The following is a 19,790-nucleotide window of genomic DNA, read 5'->3' as shown; positions in this document are numbered from 1 at the left end:
CAATACTGAATGAGAACTGATAAGTAGGGTGGGGAAATTGAGTTCCTGTCTTGGTTCTGAAACTTAATTTGCTGTGATTTATTATTGCTAGTATTAGAATTCCAAAATCAGGTAAGTATTCCATGATCATAAATCAGTCCCCCAAAATCAATAGATTGATTTAGAATTCATGCATTTTTTTAAAAAAATGAATTATTTTTATTTGACTTTTATGGGCCTTTAGGGTACATTTGGTTTACATTTTGAGCCTTTTCTCTGCAACCTGGAGGACCAGAAACTCTCTTTAAAGAAAATGAAAGCTGAGATTCTAAAATCAAAGACCTAAAGTTTTAAAAGACTTCAATAAATATCTTCCATTGTTCTAGGGATTATTGTTGCAGTCATCTGGGCCCCAGGATATTAGAGAGAAAAGGTGGGTGAGATAATATCTTTTATTGGACCAACTTCTGTTGGTGAGAGAGGCAAGCTTTCGAGCTATACAGAGCTCTTCTTTGGATGTCGAAAGCTTCTCTCTCTCACCAACAGAGTCCAATAAAAATTTTACCTCACCCACCTGTATCATAACCTTAGTCCCAGATTTGGACCTTAGCGTCCAAAATATGGGGGTTAGCATGAAAACCTCCAAGCTTAGTTACCAGCTTGGACCTGGTACTTGCTGCCACCACCCAAAAAATTAGAGTGTTTTGGGGCACTCTGGTCCCTCTGAAAAACCTTCCCTGGGGACCCCAAGACCCAAATCCCTTGAGTCTCACAACAAAGGGAAATAATCCTTTTTCCCTTCCCCCCTCCAGGTGCTCCTGGAGAGATACACAGACACAAGCTCTGTGAAACTACACAGAGAGACTCCCCCTCTCTGTTCCCAATCCTGGAAACAAAAAGTACTTTCCTATTCCCCCAGAGGGAATGCAAAATCAGGCTAGCAATCCAACACACAGATCTCCCCTTGATTTCTTCCTCCCACCAATTCCCTGGTGAGTACAGACTCAATTTCCCTGAAGTAAAGAAAAACTCCAACAGGTCTTAAAGGAAAGCTTTATATAAAAAGAAAGAAAAATACATACAAATAGTCTCTCTGTATTAAGATGATACAATACAGGGTCAATTGCTTAAAAGAATATTGAATAAACAGCCTTATTCAAAAAGAATACAAATCAAAGCACTCCAGCACTTATATTCATGCAAATACCAAAGAAAAGAAACCATAGAACTTACTATCTGATCTCTTTGTCCTTACACTTAGAAACAGAAGACTAGAAAGTAGAAACTACTTCTCCAAAGCTCAGAGAAAGCAGGCAGACAGACAAAAGACTCAGACACAACCTTCCCTCCACCCAGAGTTGAAAAAATCCGGTTTTCTGATTGGTCCTCTGGTCAGGTGCTTCAGGTGAAAGAGACATTAACCCTTAGCTATCTGTTTATGACAACCTGTCTCTTCAATAAATATGATAAGACTTGCGATAAATTGGTGAGAATTGGCAACACTTTCCAGTTGCAAAACAGTATACTATATTTTATCCCTTTACAAGCCAATCTTCTTCCCATTGAAGTGTATGGAACTTTGGCCATTATTTATTTTTAAAGCTTAAAAAAGGTAATAATTTTAAAAACAAACTAAAAAAATATAATAGTCAATCTGCATATTCAAGCATAAAGCCAAGGAATGCAAAAGTTACGATTCATAGCACAGTTTAAAGTCACAACCATACCACTGTATTAACAATTTGGTTTCCATTAAAAATAAATCAAGACAGTTATTGCTTGTACAAAGCAAGAAATCTTGGAATACTACTGTGAGACATACATAATCAATAGTAATTAATGCAGCCCTGAACTTAGAGGTGAGATATTTGCTGTATATCTCAGATTTACTGATATTTAAATGAGAAAGCACTAGAATCTGCTCTACTGCTTCCTTTATCCTGTAGTCTAAGAAACGGGATGAGTTGTAAATTCAGAGGATTTATCTAACCATTGGCAGAGTGAAATGAGAGACGATAAATAGATGTAACATCACAACAAGCCTGTCTCATGGTACTCCGTCAAGTCACAACTGGCTTGGTCAAAACAAGAAGTATAAGCTAAATCTGACACCTTTTAAGTTAGATCTCTGAAGAGGTATTTAATACTGAACCGCTATTCCAATTCCTTTTATTTATGTAAGCACAGGAGGTAATGAAAAAGCAACTATATATGAATTAAAAAGTCACAGAAAATGTTGTAGCTTTATACCATGTAATTTTCAACACCTGTTTTCATTCATATAATACTACTGGTCTGTCTGAAATTCCTTCCAGGGGCAGAACTTGCTTGGCTGTAATGATATTCCAATGGAAGAGTTGTACTCAGATAGATAGAATTATCTAAGCAGGAAATTTAGAATGTATTTAAAAAATCAAAATCCATTTCTCTCTGTTTTAGAAAGTTATTTGACTTGAAATTCATTTAACTTCACAAATATTTAGCGTAACATTAAAGTACAATAAAGAGACAAACAGAAAAAATACCTCTATGGTTAATATGTCTTCTGAAATAGAGGAAAGCAGGGCAAAATGTTATCTCAGTATGACTATGGACTTGTTCAATCATTCTTCTCTGTGGTGATTTAATTACTTCAGGAGTTAGATCAGGGGTTAGCAACCTTTCAGAAGTGGTGTACCAAGTCTTCATTTATTCAGGGCTGGTCTACACTACGGGGGGAAATCGATCTTAGATACGCAACTTCAGCTACGTGAATAACGTAGCTGAAGTTGAATATCTAAGATCGGATTACTCACCCGTCCTCACCGTGCGGGATTGATGTCCGCGGCTCCCCCTGTCGATTCCGCAACTCTGTTGGGGTTGGTGGAGTTCCGGAATCGATATAAGCGAGCTCGGGGATCGATATATCGCGTCTAGATGAGACGCGCTATATAGATCCCCGAGCAATTGATTTTAACCCACCGATACGGTGGGTAGTCTAGACATAGCCTCACTCTAATTTAAGGTTTCGAGCGCCAGTAATACATTTTAATGTTTTTAGACTCTCTCTTTCTCTAAGTCTATAATATATAACTAAACTAGTGTTGTATGTAAAGTAAATAAGGTTTTTAAAATGTTTAAGAAGATTCATTTAAAATTAAATTAAAATGCAGAGCCCCCTGGACCGGTGGCTAGGACCCGGCAGTGTGAGTGCCATTGAAAATCAGCTTGTGTGCCGCATTTGGAATGTGTGCCATAGGTTGCGTACCCCTGATCTAACATTTACAAATTATTATTGCAGCCACAGATACAAAGATCTGATTCCATAAACTGTTAGAGGGCCTATTTTCTACTGGTTTCACAGAGAGTCCCTCAAGTGTGCATCTTGTCCTTAGCACAGTACTGATGCTGATTGCACAGAGCTGTCTGAGCTACTATAAGCACTAGGATGTATTTTTTTTTGGTCTATTAAATAAAGATATGCACCATGTTCCTGGTAACAGGTCTTGTAGGACCTGAGCTTAGCCACTTCCCAAAAGTAAGGCCTACTCTACACTGCAAAGTTAGGTCAACGTAAGCAGTACCTGGGCAGTGTGAGTGCCACTGAAAATCAGCTTGCAGTCACCTTCAGCACACGTGCCATAGGTTGCCTACCCTACCCTAGAATTAGATAGTGGGGGGTGGGATAGCTCAGTGGTTTGAGCATTAGCCTGCTAATCCCAGGGCTGTGAGTTCAATCCTTGAGGGGGCCACTTAGGGATCTAGGGCAAAAATCAGTATTTAGTCCTGCTAGTGAAAGCAAGGGACTGAACTCAATGACTTCAAGGTCCCTTCCAGTTCTAGGAGATTGGTATATCTCCTATTATTATTGTGGTTTACTCAGTGTGTTGCTGTAGTAATGACACTGCATCAGGTATAGTCCTTATGGGTGGTTCAGTCTAATGTATCTTATTCTCGCTGTCTACATCTGTATACTATATACAGCTGCTATCACTGTATGATGATCTTGACTAACCTTCGATGATGTTTCTAAAACCCTTGCAGTCAATAGGACTTCTCACAGGAGTAAGGACCTGTTGGGTAGTAAGGTCTCTCAGGAACTCTCCTAGGATACTCATATTTAATCAGGGTTTGTATGAGGGTTCTCTGCAGGAGTCACTGAATAATGACAGTTAGGTATTTTTCTGGTCTCTGCTGTTTCAAGTTTTCAAGTAGGGGGATATCAGCTTCTGGAAGAGTTCTCGTTACATGCACATTCTAACTTAATGCCAAATACAGTCATGTGTGTGTTCATCATAAAGCCAAGTTCCTTTCACATTTTTATACATATCTTTTCCACTTGTCAGCTTTTGATTTGTGCATATATAACTGGTGTAATAAAGTCGTTGTTTGTATACATAGAAAAATTGAAATATACTCACCATGTGCAATATATTTGTAACAGTGTGTATGTGTAAGTGAAGCATTTTAAAATAGATCACCACGAGACACAGATACATATAAAGAAGATCTCAAGCTGGCTGAACTCATAGAAAGTTTGACAAGGAGTCAGTTGTCCACCTTGAGATTCATCGGTGTTTTGCATATTTGTATATTAACTGTAAGCACCCAGTCTGCTGCAACTACTTTAAATCCAGCTTCTTGCAACTAATACTCTTCACGTTCTGCAATATTTTCATTGGTAGCTGGTATAGCTAAACTTTTAGGTCTTGAAAGGACTCAAAATCCAATACTCAAATACTTGAAATACTAGTTAGAGTAGATAGAAAAATAATGAAAGAATCACATAAACATATTGTCTCCCGTGCCCCATATCCACCCTTCCAAAATCCACAAGAACATTTTACTGGCCTGGCTAGAGTAACAGGATGAAATTTTAAGAACCATGAGCCTTTTGGTTTAAAAGCAAGAAGCTACTTAAAGCAACATTTCCTTTCAAAAGGGCTGCAATCTGAATTTTAAGCAGATGACCTGCTGCTGCTGTTTATCTCTCATAATGAATCTACTGTGGCTTTTTTCGCTATTTCTTAGTGTGATTCAACTTGCTGTACATAAAAGTGTTATAAATATTGATGTTAATTGTTAAACATGATATACTGCTCTGTGTTAGCAGCCCAGATACTCTAAAGATGATCCTCACTTATGGGAAATGTCAGCCTATCATAAGTGGTATCCTAGCAAAAAAAAAAAGAAAGGTGATTTTTAAGTTTCCAGGCAGACTATTATTTAGATTTCAGTGTACCTTACACTGAAAGCCAAAATCTAAAGCTGTGTTAGGATACAGCACAGACTGTATATCTTGTTTGTTTGTTTAACAATGTTAACCTGAATGGACTGGGAACCAGCTATTTCCAGAAACTGCCTACATCCCATTCCAACAATTGTGCTTGTTTGGAATGCTCCTGCTGTCCTCAGGGTTGAATTCCTGGGAGAGGGCAGCAGAGTGTTTTTGGTGGAGGGCCCTTTGCTCTGGAATGTATGACTTCTTGGGGTCAGAGTTTGGTGACTTGCAGGACATGGTACAAGATGCATCTGTTTAATTTTGCTTTTTCTTAGGTCGTAAAAGACATCGATGTTTATTTGAAGTTTGGGGAAAGATTTAGTGCTAATTATTTGTTATTCTTATGAATGTGCACCAATATGATGATAGAAGCATTATCAATGATCAATTATCAAATAAATACTGTCACAGACCCAGACCAGTGGGGTGCAGGAGTCTGGTAGAGGGCAAATATACTGGTCACTGGGTGAGTAGTTTTCTGTTCCCTGAGTGACCAGAGAAGGGGCTGCACTAGAGTAGTCAGGAACTTGCTAGAACCAATTAAGGTAGACAGGCTGATTAGAACATCTGCAACCAATCAAGGCGGGCTAATCAGGGCACCTGGGTTTTAAAAGGAGCTCTCTCCAGTCAGATGGGGAGGAGCCAGAGAAGAGGAAGTGCATGTGAGGAGCTGGGAGCAAGTGACACAAGGAGCTGAGGCTGAGGGGGTGCTGCTGGAGGACTAAGGAGTACAAGCGTTATCAGACACCAGGAGGAAGGTCCTGTGGTGAGGATAAAGAAGGTGTTTGGAGGAGGCCTTGGGAAAGTAGCCCAGGGAGGTGTAGCTGTCACACAGCTGTTACAAGAGGCACTATAGACAGCTGCAAATCCATAGGGCCCTGGGCTGGAACCTGGAGTAGAGGGTGGGCCCAGGTTCCCCCCAAACCTGCCAACTCCTGATCAGACACTGGAGGAGGTGATCCAGACTGTGAGGGAGATCACTGAGGTGAGCAAATCTGCCAATAAGCGCAGGACCCACCAAGGTAGAGGAGGAACTTTGTCACAATACCCATAATATAATATAGTTCATTATCAATGTCTACGCTTATTGGTAAATTGGCATGTAATTGATGCAGTTGTGTTGATTTAGCAGTGGGTCTGGTGCAGACCCACTAAGTTGATGGCAGAGTGTTCTCCCATTGACTCTAGTACTTCAGGTCCCCAAGAAGAGTAAGGTAAGTTGGCAAGACAGCATCTCCCATCGACACAGCATGGTGTAGACACCGTAGTAAGTTGACCTAAGCTACATGGACTTCAGTTACGTTATTCATGTAACTGAAGTAGCATAACTTAGGTCAGCTTACCATGGTAGTGTAGACCTAAGTGTGTGAGCAAATGCTTAATCTTGGGAAGACGTATGGTATGTCCTTGTTTGTTATGCAACGTTCTGTGTAGAAAGAGCTATGCAAGCAGCAGAAAACTTTGCCCTCTGCCTTCATTTTTGACAAGAGTCAATTCTTGAAGCAGAGTTGCTGCCCAGGGAACTGGACATTGAAGTTGGTCTGAGATTCCTGAAAGGGATTACATGCATGTTGTTTGTAACTGCCTCCATTCCAGGAATGGTGTATATGTAAATAAAGCAAGTTACAGTTAGAATATACCCAGACTGTACATCACTGATTTCTCCTCCGCTGGGGAGCCAGCACACACAACCCCAAACATCTGCTACTGCTCAGCAGAAGAGCAACAGTATTAACTATTGCCATGCTTGTCATAAACAGATAGCTAAGGGTTAATGTTCTTTTTCCTGTAAAGGGTTAACACAGGGAACCAAACAACTGACCAGAGGACCAATCAGGAAACAAGACTTTTTCAAATCTGGGTGGAGGGAAGTTTTGAGTGTGAGTTCTTTGTCTTGTATCTGTGCCCTCTCGGCTCTGAGAGTGATTTTCTATCTCCTGGCTTTCTAATCTTCTGTTTCCAAGTTGTAAGTACAAGGATAGTAAGACAATAGGTTTCTATTGTTTTCTTTTGTATTTACATGTGTGTAGTTGCTGGAATGTTTTAAATTGTATTCTTTTTGGATAAGGCTGTTTATTCATTTTCTTTTAAGCAATTGACCCTGTATATTGTCAACTTGATGCAGAGCCTATTTTTAATGTCTTTTTCTTTCTTTTTATATAAAGCTTTCTTTTTAAGACCTGTTGGAGTTTTTCTTTAGTGGGGAACTCCAGGGAATTGAGTCTGTAGCTCACCAGGGAATTGGTGGGAGGAAGAAGTCAGGGGGAAAATCTCTTTGTGTTAGATTTACTAAGCCTGACTTTGCATACCCTCTGGGTGAGGGAATGTCATAACAGATTCCCAGATTTGGACCTTAGCGTCCAAAATATGGGTTTTAGCATGAAAACCTCCAAGCTTAGTTACCAGCTTGGACCTGGTAAAGCTGCCACCACCCAAAAAATTAGAGTGTTTTGGGGCACTCTGGTCCCCCCAAAAACCTTCCCTGGGGACCCCAAGACCCAAATTCCTTGAGTCTCACAACAAAGGGGAATAAACCATTTCCCTTCCCCCCTCCAGGTGTTCCCTCCCTGGGTTTCTGGAGAGAGATACAGAAGCAAGCTCTGTGAATCTAAACAGAGGGACTCCACCCTCCCTATTTCCAGTCAAGGAAAACACAAGTACCGAGAGAGAGAGCCAAGCTCCCCCCACACCCCCCTCCTTCACCCAGAGGGAATGCAAAGTCAGGCTAGTAAATCTAACACACACAGATTTCCCCCTGACTTCTTCCTCCCACCAATTCCCTGGTGAGCTACAGACTCAATTCCCTGGAGTTCCCCACTAAAGAAAAACTCCAACAGGTCTTAAAAAGAGAGCTTTATGTAAAAAGAAAAAAAAATACATAAAAATGGTCTCTCTGTATTAAGGTGACAAATACAGGGTCAATTGCTTAAAAGAAATATGAATAAACAGCCTTATTCAAAAGAACACAATTCAAAACACTCCAGTAACTACACACATGTAAATACAAAAGAAAAAAAACAATAACCCCTATTGTTTTATGATCTTTGTACCCACAACTTGGAAACAGAAGATTAGAAAGGCAGGAGACAGAAAAAATCCCTCTTTAAATGCCATGGATACTGTGCCTACCTGCTATCTGATTTAATCCATCTGTAGTTAATGTGCTCATCACCGTGGCATCTAAGTGCCAGTTCACTGTTTAATGTTCTGTTCCAGCTGCTTGATGCAGGGCTGACCAGAGGATTCAGGGGGCCTGGGGCAAAGCAATTTCGAGGGCCCCTTCCATTAAAAAAAGTTACAATACTATAGAATACTATATTCTCATGGGGGCCCCTGCACTCCAGTATCCTCGATTCTGATTATAAGATGCTGTGGTTACACTTTGTTCTCTATTAGTAGGAAGGGCTGTGAATGCTGAGGTTCTTATTTCTACATCTCTTTTCTTGTAGTTGCTTGTTAAGGAAGGAGGAGACCTGATTCTACTACTGTTTCTGATGGTTACTCACTGCCTGGCTTTGGGAAATCATCACATTTTCAAAGGCATGATCTAACTTTGGCTGTCTCAATTTTGACTCTTACTGCATTGATATTTATAAAGCACTTTGAGCAGTTCAAATGGATTGCACAGTTGGAATTTATTACATTGTTATTTAGCTGTGCACTCTGAAAACACTGAAGTAAGTAAAATTGAGCAGAGCCAACACAGCTGAACTAGCATTTAGCCTCAGTTCGTTAGATTGTGGCTATTCTCCAGACCTCCTGGTAAACAGGATGCATATTCAGCTTCCGTTGGATACAGATCCATGTTATTTGGTACCCGATGAATCAAAAAAACTGCATTAGTCACATCCCTAACTTTCCCACTGCAAAGTGACACATCTGCGAAAACTCATCTGTCTTAAAAAAAACAAAACAAAAAACTCCACATTCCATTAACGTGAGTTGAAAACAAGTACTTGCCTCAATTAAGCTAAATCGAAGGAAACAGCTATAACAGGAGCCTACCTCAGAGGAGTTTGTCACAAGATGATTATTAGCTTTTGGCAACCAGCAATGACACCACACTGGTTTTCAGGAGGTGTTATTTTACTGACAGCGGCAGCAGCAGTGGTGGCGGGAGTGGCAGCTCTCTCAGTAGAAAGGTGCAGCAGCACGTCCCTGTCACAGAGTTTTAAGATCCAGTGGGAGTGAAGTCTGTAATAGCAGCTCTAGCCAACTTTCTCTCTCATGATTTCCCCCTCTCCCTTCTTTATTATATTAGAGAGTGAGTTTGGCTCCCTGACAGTGGGCTTAGGGGAGATAAGATTCTGACAAGATACAGGATGCACAGAAAAACGTGTGACTAGCCATAGTAACAAGGTTGTATTTGTTAGCTTGTGATTTAGATGATCGAAATCCCAAACCATGCATACAGTGTTATATTGCTTGTTATCCAGAGGCTACTGTGCTGACCCCAGAGAAGCAGACAACAGTAGCCAAAAAATACGTCACCTGTAACCATTTCCACATCATGTGATTAAGATTCAAGCATTGAGGTTTATTTATTAAATTTAATGTAATTAATTAGAATTTATTCTTAATATATTCAAATTAGAATCAGTGTGTCTGCAGCTGCAGAGAACTCCGGCAATTAGCTCCCACTCCAGAATTTGCCCTGCCAAAATCTGTCCCTTTGCTCTACCAAACTCTTGCATAGGTCACTGGATCATGTAGGTTGAGGGAGAGGCTCATTAAAAACTTCACCTCCATTAAGCTGTGCTATTGTTCTTCTGGGTAACCTTGGGCAGCTCACTTCATCTCTCTGTGACTCAGTTTTCTCATGTGTACAAATGAGGATAATGGTACTGACCTCCTTTGTAAAGTGCTTTGAGATCTACTGGTGAAAAGTGCTCTAGAGCAGCCAATAAATAATAATACTTAATAATTGATCATAAAAATATGATATTTGGAGCACATGGTGAAAAGAAATAATAAATTAAAGGATGCCTCCACCTCTTCCTGTCAAACCATGCTGAAGGAGGTGAGGGGCAAGTTATCAACCATTAGGCAGTATGATTGGAGGGGTGTGGCATTGGAATCCTTTGCCCTATCCTGGAAGCTAGGAAGAAAGGAAGAACTATCGCTTTTGCAGCGCACTGACTGTAAATTTGGCAACCAGATTCCAGCACCTGACTTGTGAAATTTCCAGTTTGCTGCACATCTCTGTGATCTATGGAGAGAGAAAAAAAATGCAAAAACCACCAGAGTTTATTGAATTAACGATTCTAGTACTGATTGTGTTGTTCATATTAATATCTAATTCAGTGATAACTGTTCTCTGACTCATTTTCCACTTGGGCTAGCACAAAATTAACAGTTGCTACTAAATGCAGCACTCGTGTGACACAATATTCAGGGAGCCTTGATATAGAATTTATATTGCAGCATGATGAAGAACTGAGCACATTCAGAACCTTGATTAAAGTTTAATATACTTACTATCTATAGACGTCTATCTTTATATTTTTTTCTGTTACTGGTTAAAATGTCTGTCTTGAGAATAGAAGTGGCTCTGATCCATACCCAGGAATCTAAAGCCAAACTTTGGGGAACTGTGAATCCAGACCCAAACGTAGTGGCTTGGGCACATTGCTATCAAAGCACCCTTATTCAAAGGCGTACTAGTTTTTTTGGATCATAATAGCCTCTCTCCACCCTCCCCGGCCCACCCCACCTACTGATTATTTTACTAGGCATTTATTACGAAAACATTTCAGTAGACATTGAATTCAGTAGCCTCTTTATGTTTGCCATGAACCCCACTTACAGTCCCAGACTTTCTCAAAGGATTACTGCATTTTTCCTAGACTTTTGATATCAGTAGATAGGATGCTAAAATATTTTAAGCAAGTGTAACTAGACCTATGCAAATAACTGATTTTTTTTCACTTCACTGGCAGTTCTGAAAAACCAAAAATAAAATTTGATTTAGGTTCAATCAGACTTGCAAATTCTGAAAAAAAAAAAAAAAGTGTTGAATTGAAAAACTCCATTTTGGGGCCTAACAAAATGTTTCATTTGACCAGAAGCATTTTATTGCTGGGCATTTTCAAGTGCCAGATTCACAAAATGGCCAGAGGGGAATCCTCCCTGTTAAGCTTTAGCCCTCTAGTTAGGACATTCAGCTGGGATGTGGGACATGGAGGTTCAATTGCTCCCCTCACCTAATGTGGAGAAGGGATTTGAACTCCCATTATATTGTAAGGGAGTGCTGCCCTAGCCACTTGTCTATGGGGTATACAGTGGGGAGGCTGTCCCAATCTCTCCAGTTGAATCAGCTTTGCTGAGTACAAATAATTAATCATTAGCACATGGACATGAACTTGCATCTCCCACAGTTTCAATCTCTTTGGCCCAATGACTATTTGATTATTTACACACTGTGAAACAGCTTCAAGAGGCAAGTCTCATAGCCCAGTGGCTAAAGCACTCCACTGTGGGAAATTAAAAGGCATCTAGATACTGTGAGAGTTGTGTCCCACAGCCTGTATCTTCCCAGCTGGTGCACGATGTGGAGAGGAGTGAATCCACAGACAACGTTAGTGGGTTCCTGTGGAGGGGTGAGGCAGCTCGGTGAGTTTCCTGCATCCTCCTTGAGGCTGCCTTTCCCACTTTGTCAAATAGGCGTGTGATCACAAGGTAGTGAAGAAAAAGTGTCAGGGGCAGGAGTGTTTGTGTGGGAGGGTAGAAACTGCACTAAGAAGTATCCTACTTCCAGACTGTCCCAGAGATAAATCACAGGCTATGATAAAGAAACGTACAGCTGCATTAACTGTCACGTAGCATTCTGTGACACCTTCTCTCCACCCTCCCCAGAGAGTCACAGAGTAAAGCTGCAAGTGGTGAGCCAAGTCAACATGGATACTAGGCTTGCATGCTGCCATGAGATACTGCCCAGCAGTGCAGAGCAAGACTCTTGCCATATAGCCTGTATGTGGATCTCTGCTCCCCCACCTCCTTCCCCCCTCAGTTCCCTTTTCTCGCCACAACACCAGTAGTCTTGTGGCTGGGGGAAGGAGGGAAATGTAGAGTCTGCAGCTGAGCTGTTGAGGCTGTATTAACAAATGTTTGTGAAATGTTCTGCAACTCTTGGTTTACTAGGCTGTGAAAGTGAAAAGCATGATTTATTGTTTCATTCTAATTACCGAGACCTACTGTATAGAACACTTTCTGCAGACATTGGTGATCAGCAGATGTTTCTATCTTCTGACAACCTTTTACAAACTGTGGGCTTCTTCTATTAATGTGTCCAGTGATGATGACATTCAGGCCAGAGCTGAAGGTTATTCTTTTATGCTTGCTTGTTTTTGTTTTAATTTTTCAACAAAAGTTTATTTCTGAAAGGAGTTTGTGGCTCATTACTGAACAAAAACACGTGTTCCATCTCTTCTAAGGCAGTTACTAAAAATGAAGCAAGATTAAAGTACATGTGTGTTTGTGTGTATATGTGTGTAGATATATAATAGGGTAAGAAGACAAGATAAAAAATTACACTAAGCAGATTTTTGTTTTTCAAGGCAGATAAGTAATCTGGCACTATTCCAAAAGGATTTCTGTGTCTGTGCTGATAATAGCATATCCTTCTCCCCACAACGAAGTGCCCCCTTTAAGAGATGGGCTCAATTCCATGTGCCTCCCAGCTAAAGCTGTGGGGCTAAGGGTCAGATGATAACCTGCAGAGCAGCTGGTCCTTATAAAGGCCAGCAAGTGCTCAGCTAAGCTAGGGAACTACAGGGAGTAAATAGCCTTCTGTAGCAGGTCCTTGAACAAAGGAATTATCCTCGTTACTAGAAGACTCCCAGACAGATGGCCTGGAGAATTAGAACTCCAAGGAGCGGAAAGCCTCCTGTCGGGACTCCGTGGGACAGGGCAAGGGGTGAGAGAAGGAAAAGCTTTTGGGAACTGTAGCCTGTGTGAGGCAGAGAAACTCCTTTGTTATGGTATTGTGCTTAAGTTTCTTGTGCCCTGAGCTAAGGGTCTCACACTCATTGATGTGGCATTGGTTCTTCCTAGCCCAGGGAACTTACACGAAGCCACAAGGGTATGTGGTTAGAGTAGGGTATCCTAAACCAGGTATTTGAAACCAAAATAATCAGCAGCTGTTGTACTTGTATATTATCTGCAAGGGGTCACCAAAAAAGGCCAAAGCTACTTTAGGAAAAGAAGAGAAATACCGCTCTCAAAAAATACACCAAAATATCCAACATATAATATCTGAGTATTATTATTTAACATATGTATTTTGGCAGAGCCTTTGGGCCAGCTGAACTTGGGGCTGCATTGTACCAGGCAGTGACAGAGTGTACTGTCTAAATAGACAAGCCAGACATAGGATAGGGGCAGGAATCTAACACACAAGCAGAGCAAATAATGTGATGTGGCAAATGTTATGTTAGTTCCATGTTTTTTGGGAGGACAGGGCATAGTTAGGTGATCAGGAGCTAAATGGAAAGGAAAAGCAGAGCGTGGAGAGAAGAGTGTAAGGAGAGGCAGCTGTAGAGTGAAGCCGAGGTGAAGAGATCATAGGCTCGTAGACTTTAAGGTCAGAAGGGACCATTATGGTCATCTAGTCTGACCTCCTGCACAATGCAGGCCACAGAATCTCACCCACCCAACTCCTGTAACAAACCCCTAACCTATGTCTGAGTTATTGAAGTCCTCAAATTGTGGTTTGAAGACCTCAAGCTGCAGAGAATCCTCCAGCAAGTGACTCGTGCCCCATTCTGCAGAGGAAGGTGAAAAACATCCAGGGCCTCTGCCAATCTGCCCTGGAGGAAAATTCCTTCCTGACTCCAAATATGGCAATCAATTAAACCCTGAGCATGTGGGCAAGACTCACCAGCCAGCACCCAGGAAAGAATTCTCTGTAGTAACTCAGATCCCACCCCATCTAACATCTCATCACAGACCATTGGGCATACTTACCTGCTGATAATCAAAGATCAGTTGCCAAATTCATTGCCAAAATTAGGCTATCCCATCATACCATCCCCTCCATAAACTTATCAAGCTTAGTATTAAAGCCAGATATGTCTTTTGCCCCCACTACTCCCCTTGGTAGGCTGTTCCAGAATTTCACTCCTCTAATGGTTAAAAACCTTCATCTAATTTCAAGTCTAAACTTCCTAGTGTCCAGTTTATATCCATTTGTTCTTGTGTCTACATCGGTACTAAGCTTAAATAATTCCTCTCCCTCCCTAATATTTATCCCTCTGATATATTTATAAAGAGCAATCATATCCCCCCTCAACCTTCTTTTGGTTAGGCTAAACAAGCCAAGCTCTTTGAGTCTCCTTTCATAAGACAGGTTTTCCATTCCTCGGATCATCCTAGTAGCCCTTCTCTATACCTGTTCCAGTTTGAATTCATCCTTCTTAAACATGGGAGACCAGAACTGCACACAGTATTCCAGATGAGGTCTCACCAGTACCTTGTATAATGGTACTAATTCTCCTTATCTTTGTTGGAAATACCTCTCCTGATGCATCCTAAAACTGCATTAGCTTTTTTAACGGCCATATCACATTGGTGGCTCATAGTCATCCTGTGATCAACCAATACTCCAAGGTCCTTCTCCTCCTCTGTTACTTCCAACTGATGTGTCCCCAATTTATAACCAAAATTCTTGTTATTACTCTCTAAATGCATGACCTTGCACTTTTCAGTATTAAATTTCATCCTATTACTAGGAAGGTGGAGGATTAGAGCACATGGCCCATCAGCATAGAGAGAGTCAGAACATCCTACAGTTTTCATTGGAATGTTAAAAGTAAAAAAAGTTCCTTGCTTTGTCTGCTTCTGTTTCTTCTAGCTCGTCTCTGTATTCCCCCGCAAGGCTGCAGGGTGGCAATGGGGAGGGGAGATGCCACCTGGATCTTACCGACCCCCAGAATAGAATTAAAATTAACTGATTACTTCTCCTGTTACAGGTACTGTGATCCAATAGCTAGAGGCTGTGTTATCATAGTAGGTTATTTAGTACAAACATATTTTCCCCAGTCCTATTATATTAAAAGAGAAAGAAGTTAAAAAGAGGAAGAAGACTGCTCCCTTCTTTCTAATGTAAAGAAGCAGCCTTGCTCTTTTGCTGGTATAAGACAAAGCACGTCACACGGCTGTGATAATATACCCATTGTGAAACAAGTAAGAAGGAGATGTCTTAGTTCACGTAGGTAGCTATAGCAGCTGTCTGTCACAACATATCAGGAATAATGTCATAGTGGAAAGTCAAATAACAAAGCTGACAATCTCCATATGAAAAGAGATTAGATGATGGAAAGCTCCAAATATAACATAATATATCTTTTTCTGTTCAACAGATTATCTGAAAGGACTAATTTTTGAGTCAACTCAACACCTTGTCTTCACCAATTTTCACTCATACAAGGACTATCTGCTGAGATCATTTCCCTTTAAGGGCACTGTCCATACAGCTGATATCTGAATTCAGGTATAGTGGATGTTTAAACCAAGTTTATTTCAAATGTGTTAACGTGCTGAACCAAAGCATTCATGTACTTGCCAAACTGAAGCCAGTCACTGAGACTATTGCCATCAGAAATCCAATGGTCAGAGGGAGCAATGTATAGAACAGTTAAGTTAAAGGAGGTAAATTTAGACTGAACAAGTTGATCACGCCTGCCTGGGAAATATGCATTAAAAAAAAATTTCTCATTCACTTCATGAACTTCGGATCCTATGGCAGGTTTAGACTTCTTATGGTAAGAATAGTCAATTAGTATATAGAAATTAATACCACTTACTTATTGGAAATGTACTGGTTACATTTTAATTGTTGTAACATACATCTAACTGTTCATTAAACAGCTATTTGTTCAAATTTAATAAGACTGCAATTACATGTTAAATAGCAACTGCTTATTAAATACAGTTACCGAAGATTATTAGAGACAGCCCTGAGACACAAAGTTCATATTGGCTTCTCAACTTTCCAAGAGTCTGAATGTGGTTGGACCTGGGCTTTTCACTCATTCTATTATTGAGATGGTGGGAATCAGCTGCAAAGTTCAGATTCAGATTGTACCTTGCCCACAGGGAAATGTTCAGGTAAAGCACTTTGGTTCAGGCCCATATCATTTATGAAATTTCACCTAAGCCCACTGGAACTGTGTGTTTATTTTCATATGCTATATACCTGTGTGTGTGTGTGTGTGTTTGTGTATGTATATGTGTGTTTAATATATACAGGAACAAACTTCTGGCATGCTGAAATTAAGTACTGGTGATTTTTCATACATGTTCAAATAAATACAATATACTGCATTAATGAACAGGTCAAATGCATGGTGCTTGCTAACAGCCTCATTCAATGCAAAGCAATGCAGTACAACAGCTGTAGATAAGAGACATTTGGATCTGATGCTCATTATCCAGATGGATGATGGAAATCCAATTTACATTTATTGAGGAAGCATCAGCAGATGGAAATGGAATGAAAGAGAAAATGTCTATGGTTACCTGTTAAGTGGTGTACTTCATCATTCACCAGCAGAATGAATTATGTTCATGTAGTTCAAAATGCCTCTAATTAATTTTCGAGAAAAACCTTTATGCTGACCTATTAATAAACCATAGTTCCAGGTTGGGGATAAGGAGCTTGTTAAAGTGTAACACATGCCTGTGCAAACAGATTTGGAAGTGCATAGTTCACTGTTGTAATGTCAGATGTTTTACCTGCCTACCCAACTAATTGAGAATTACATTGGAAGAATAGAAAGCTATTGAAATAAATGAGACAGACGGTGCACTCCAAACAGACATAACTGAATTAGAACTGATGAACCCACCAAGAGTAGATTCACAGTGTCACTTTAAATACCATACAATTTCATTCATTTTCTTGCACCTGATCTGTTGTTGCAACCTCTAAAAGCTTTCAGCTGAAAGATGGACAGTTTAACTTGAAACTGCATTCTGCATACTAGCCCTACTGTCAGGAGGGGATTTATTGAAGGATAATCTGTATATTAAAAGGAGTGCAAGCCTGAGATCCTGGGAAGCAGGCATTTTGATGGTAGGTGGTGCAGCCATCGCTAACTTAGCCCTCTCAAAAAGAATGTATGTTGTTGGAGAGTTGCCAGCATCAGTACATTTCCCATGATCTACAAAGCGAAAAGCTCTCTCCCTCTCTTAAATATTAATGCAAAGTTCAATATACTATAGCTGGTAAGAGGAGTTTGATACCAACACAAAAAATGAAATGGAAAACAACTGCTGCTCACCAATAATATTGTGCATTATTTTAAATTCACTGTGTCCATACGTTTAGCTACAGACCTTATCTCCAAACTTCCTTTAAAATTTGAGTGTGTTTGGATCTAGGATTTCTGCCCATTATAACAATACAAACTAGATGAATGAGTATCTAGATCAGACCAGCTTCAGAATTGGGTGTGTGTTTGGATTCCATGGTTTGGGTTGCCCAGCTCTAGGTACAGTATTTTGGATTTGCACTACTATGCCTCCTTTCTTATGTAAAAACATAGACAATAGAGACCAGAGTCTATCCTGACACCCCAGGTACCACATTGACTTCATTTTTTGGTTACGTGTGATGAAGCAAGATTTGGCTAGGTCTTTTAGTTCTACTGAGGATGAAACATAAATGTCCAGTTTGCCACTTACATAAAGGGATTATTTTGTTGTGTTTTTGTCAGTGAGGCAAAAAACACATTGCTTCTGCTTCCACTGATGTGAGGGAAAACTACATCTTCGCAAACTTTCAGGCTAGATCCTGACCTGTGCCAAGCAGTGGGTCTGTAAGGAAAGCTTTTAACCACCTTTTTGACTCCTTGATCCTCAATTGCTCTGCATTAACCTCATTAATCAATATGAAGTATAGCAGACTCAGGGCTCCTCTACTTTATACTGCCTGCTCGTGGCCTCCAAAAGTCATTCCCTTCAGCCAGGGATCACTGAGGCATAAGAATGCCCTTGCCTTGCCTCCTTTCTCCTGCTATGTATATTGGGGACTCAGGGTGCTTAACTTAGGAGCTGCTGCTGTGGTTTTACTCCACATGAGGCTCCTCCTCATGCTCGGGACTCCTCTTAAAGCTGGAACTGTCACATCTATCTGTGCATAGCACCAGTGTTAGCTGGGGCACATCAGAGACATGTCCCTTCATGTCAAACCAATTGCCCATACAAAACAGCAACATTATTACCTGTGTAAAAAACCCCACAAAAAGAAGACTTCAGTGGCCATCAAGGTATATTTGAGAATACTGTATGTCAGTCCTTTTTAACAGCATCCATCTATATTAGCTGCTGCAAACTGCGGGGGGACAGTAGTTAGGTTCAATAGGAGAATGCTCTTGTTTTCTTGCCTTAAAAATGCAAAGGAAAATAATCACAATATTTAGCAAAAACCAGTTTCTAAACTTAGATATGTAATGTATTTTACTGTACATTACTATTTTAGACAGCTGGAAATACTAGTAGTCATAATACTGAAGGACAGAAATAGAAACACTATTTGCTAGCTATTTAAATAGAGAGCTCTTCACTGTCTTCCAAATGTGATGATTTTTCAAAGATTAGCATATTAAGTGCATGGAAGACTCTTCAGAGAACGAGACATTCTGTGGGGAAGATTAGCAAACCTCCAGTGGTTTGTTCTGGTTAAAAGGAAAACTGAAAAATGACCTTTTATATTTTTCACCACTACAAATCATGCTGTGCCACCATCCCAGTGATGCGTAGAGATGGAAATAACGGAGATGAGTACAATAGACTTTTCCATAGACTGAGTTTTCCAGGTCATTTAATTCTCTCTAGTGTCTTCAGAACCTTTCCAACCAAGCTAATGATAACAGATTGTCACATTATCCAGCTCATGGTGACCTGTCTGGGTAGGTGCCAGAAGTTCTCTCCACTCATAGCTATGAGTTTTAAAAAAAAATTGTCTTCTGTAACTGCTATAAGCAAACCCAATAAAGTATTACACACAAATGAAATAGTCTGTCATTGTTTTATGTGAGCATTTCAAGAACTAGCATTGAATAACCATTTATAATAATGTATCCATTAGGCATGTTATGCTGCAGCAGTTTTGTGCCATTGTGCTCAAGGATCCTGGCCATAAATTTTGTCCTGGGGGGAGGGAGAGGGTTAACCCAAATCTAAGTGGGAATCTTCCAACAGTACAGAGACAGCACAAAGGTATCGATATTAACCCATCTCCCATAAAAGAGAAACAGTTGGAGAAAAGTGGATAAGGCTTGATTGCCCCTAACCTCTGCTGATCGCCAGCTCTGGTTTTGGTGCCTTGAAGCTGTTTGCTGACCATGTAATTTATGACTGGGGATTGGGACTGCATTTAGGACATGTGGGGCTGAGAAAGTGCAAAGGTGAATCTCATGCCACATACGCACCTACACACACACACACACGTGCACATCTGATGTATGCGTTGTACACCTCAGTCATATCTGAAGATCTGGCCCATTGTTCCAAAAGATGAGAACCAGTACTCATGAATAAGAGACAACTG

General features: G+C 40.4%; 1 protein-coding gene across 4 annotated transcripts in view; it reads left to right on the top strand.

Moving 5' to 3' along the window:
* Positions 1-19,790, top strand: part of CNTN5 (contactin 5) — a 1,071,723-nt gene that overhangs the window by 305,868 nt on the left and 746,065 nt on the right. For all 4 annotated transcript variants that reach the window (XM_050940444.1, XM_050940408.1, XM_050940418.1 and 1 more), the window contains one exon: positions 15,598-15,728. The gene's annotated coding sequence lies outside the window, so the exon portion shown is untranslated. The remainder of the gene's footprint in view (positions 1-15,597; positions 15,729-19,790) is intronic.

The sequence above is a fragment of the Gopherus flavomarginatus genome, chromosome 1 (genome assembly GCF_025201925.1).
Source record: "Gopherus flavomarginatus isolate rGopFla2 chromosome 1, rGopFla2.mat.asm, whole genome shotgun sequence".
In the NCBI taxonomy this organism is placed as follows: Eukaryota; Metazoa; Chordata; order Testudines; family Testudinidae; genus Gopherus; species Gopherus flavomarginatus.
The sequence above is the reverse complement of the archived record's forward strand: the minus strand, read 5'-3'. Positions and strand labels throughout refer to the sequence as shown.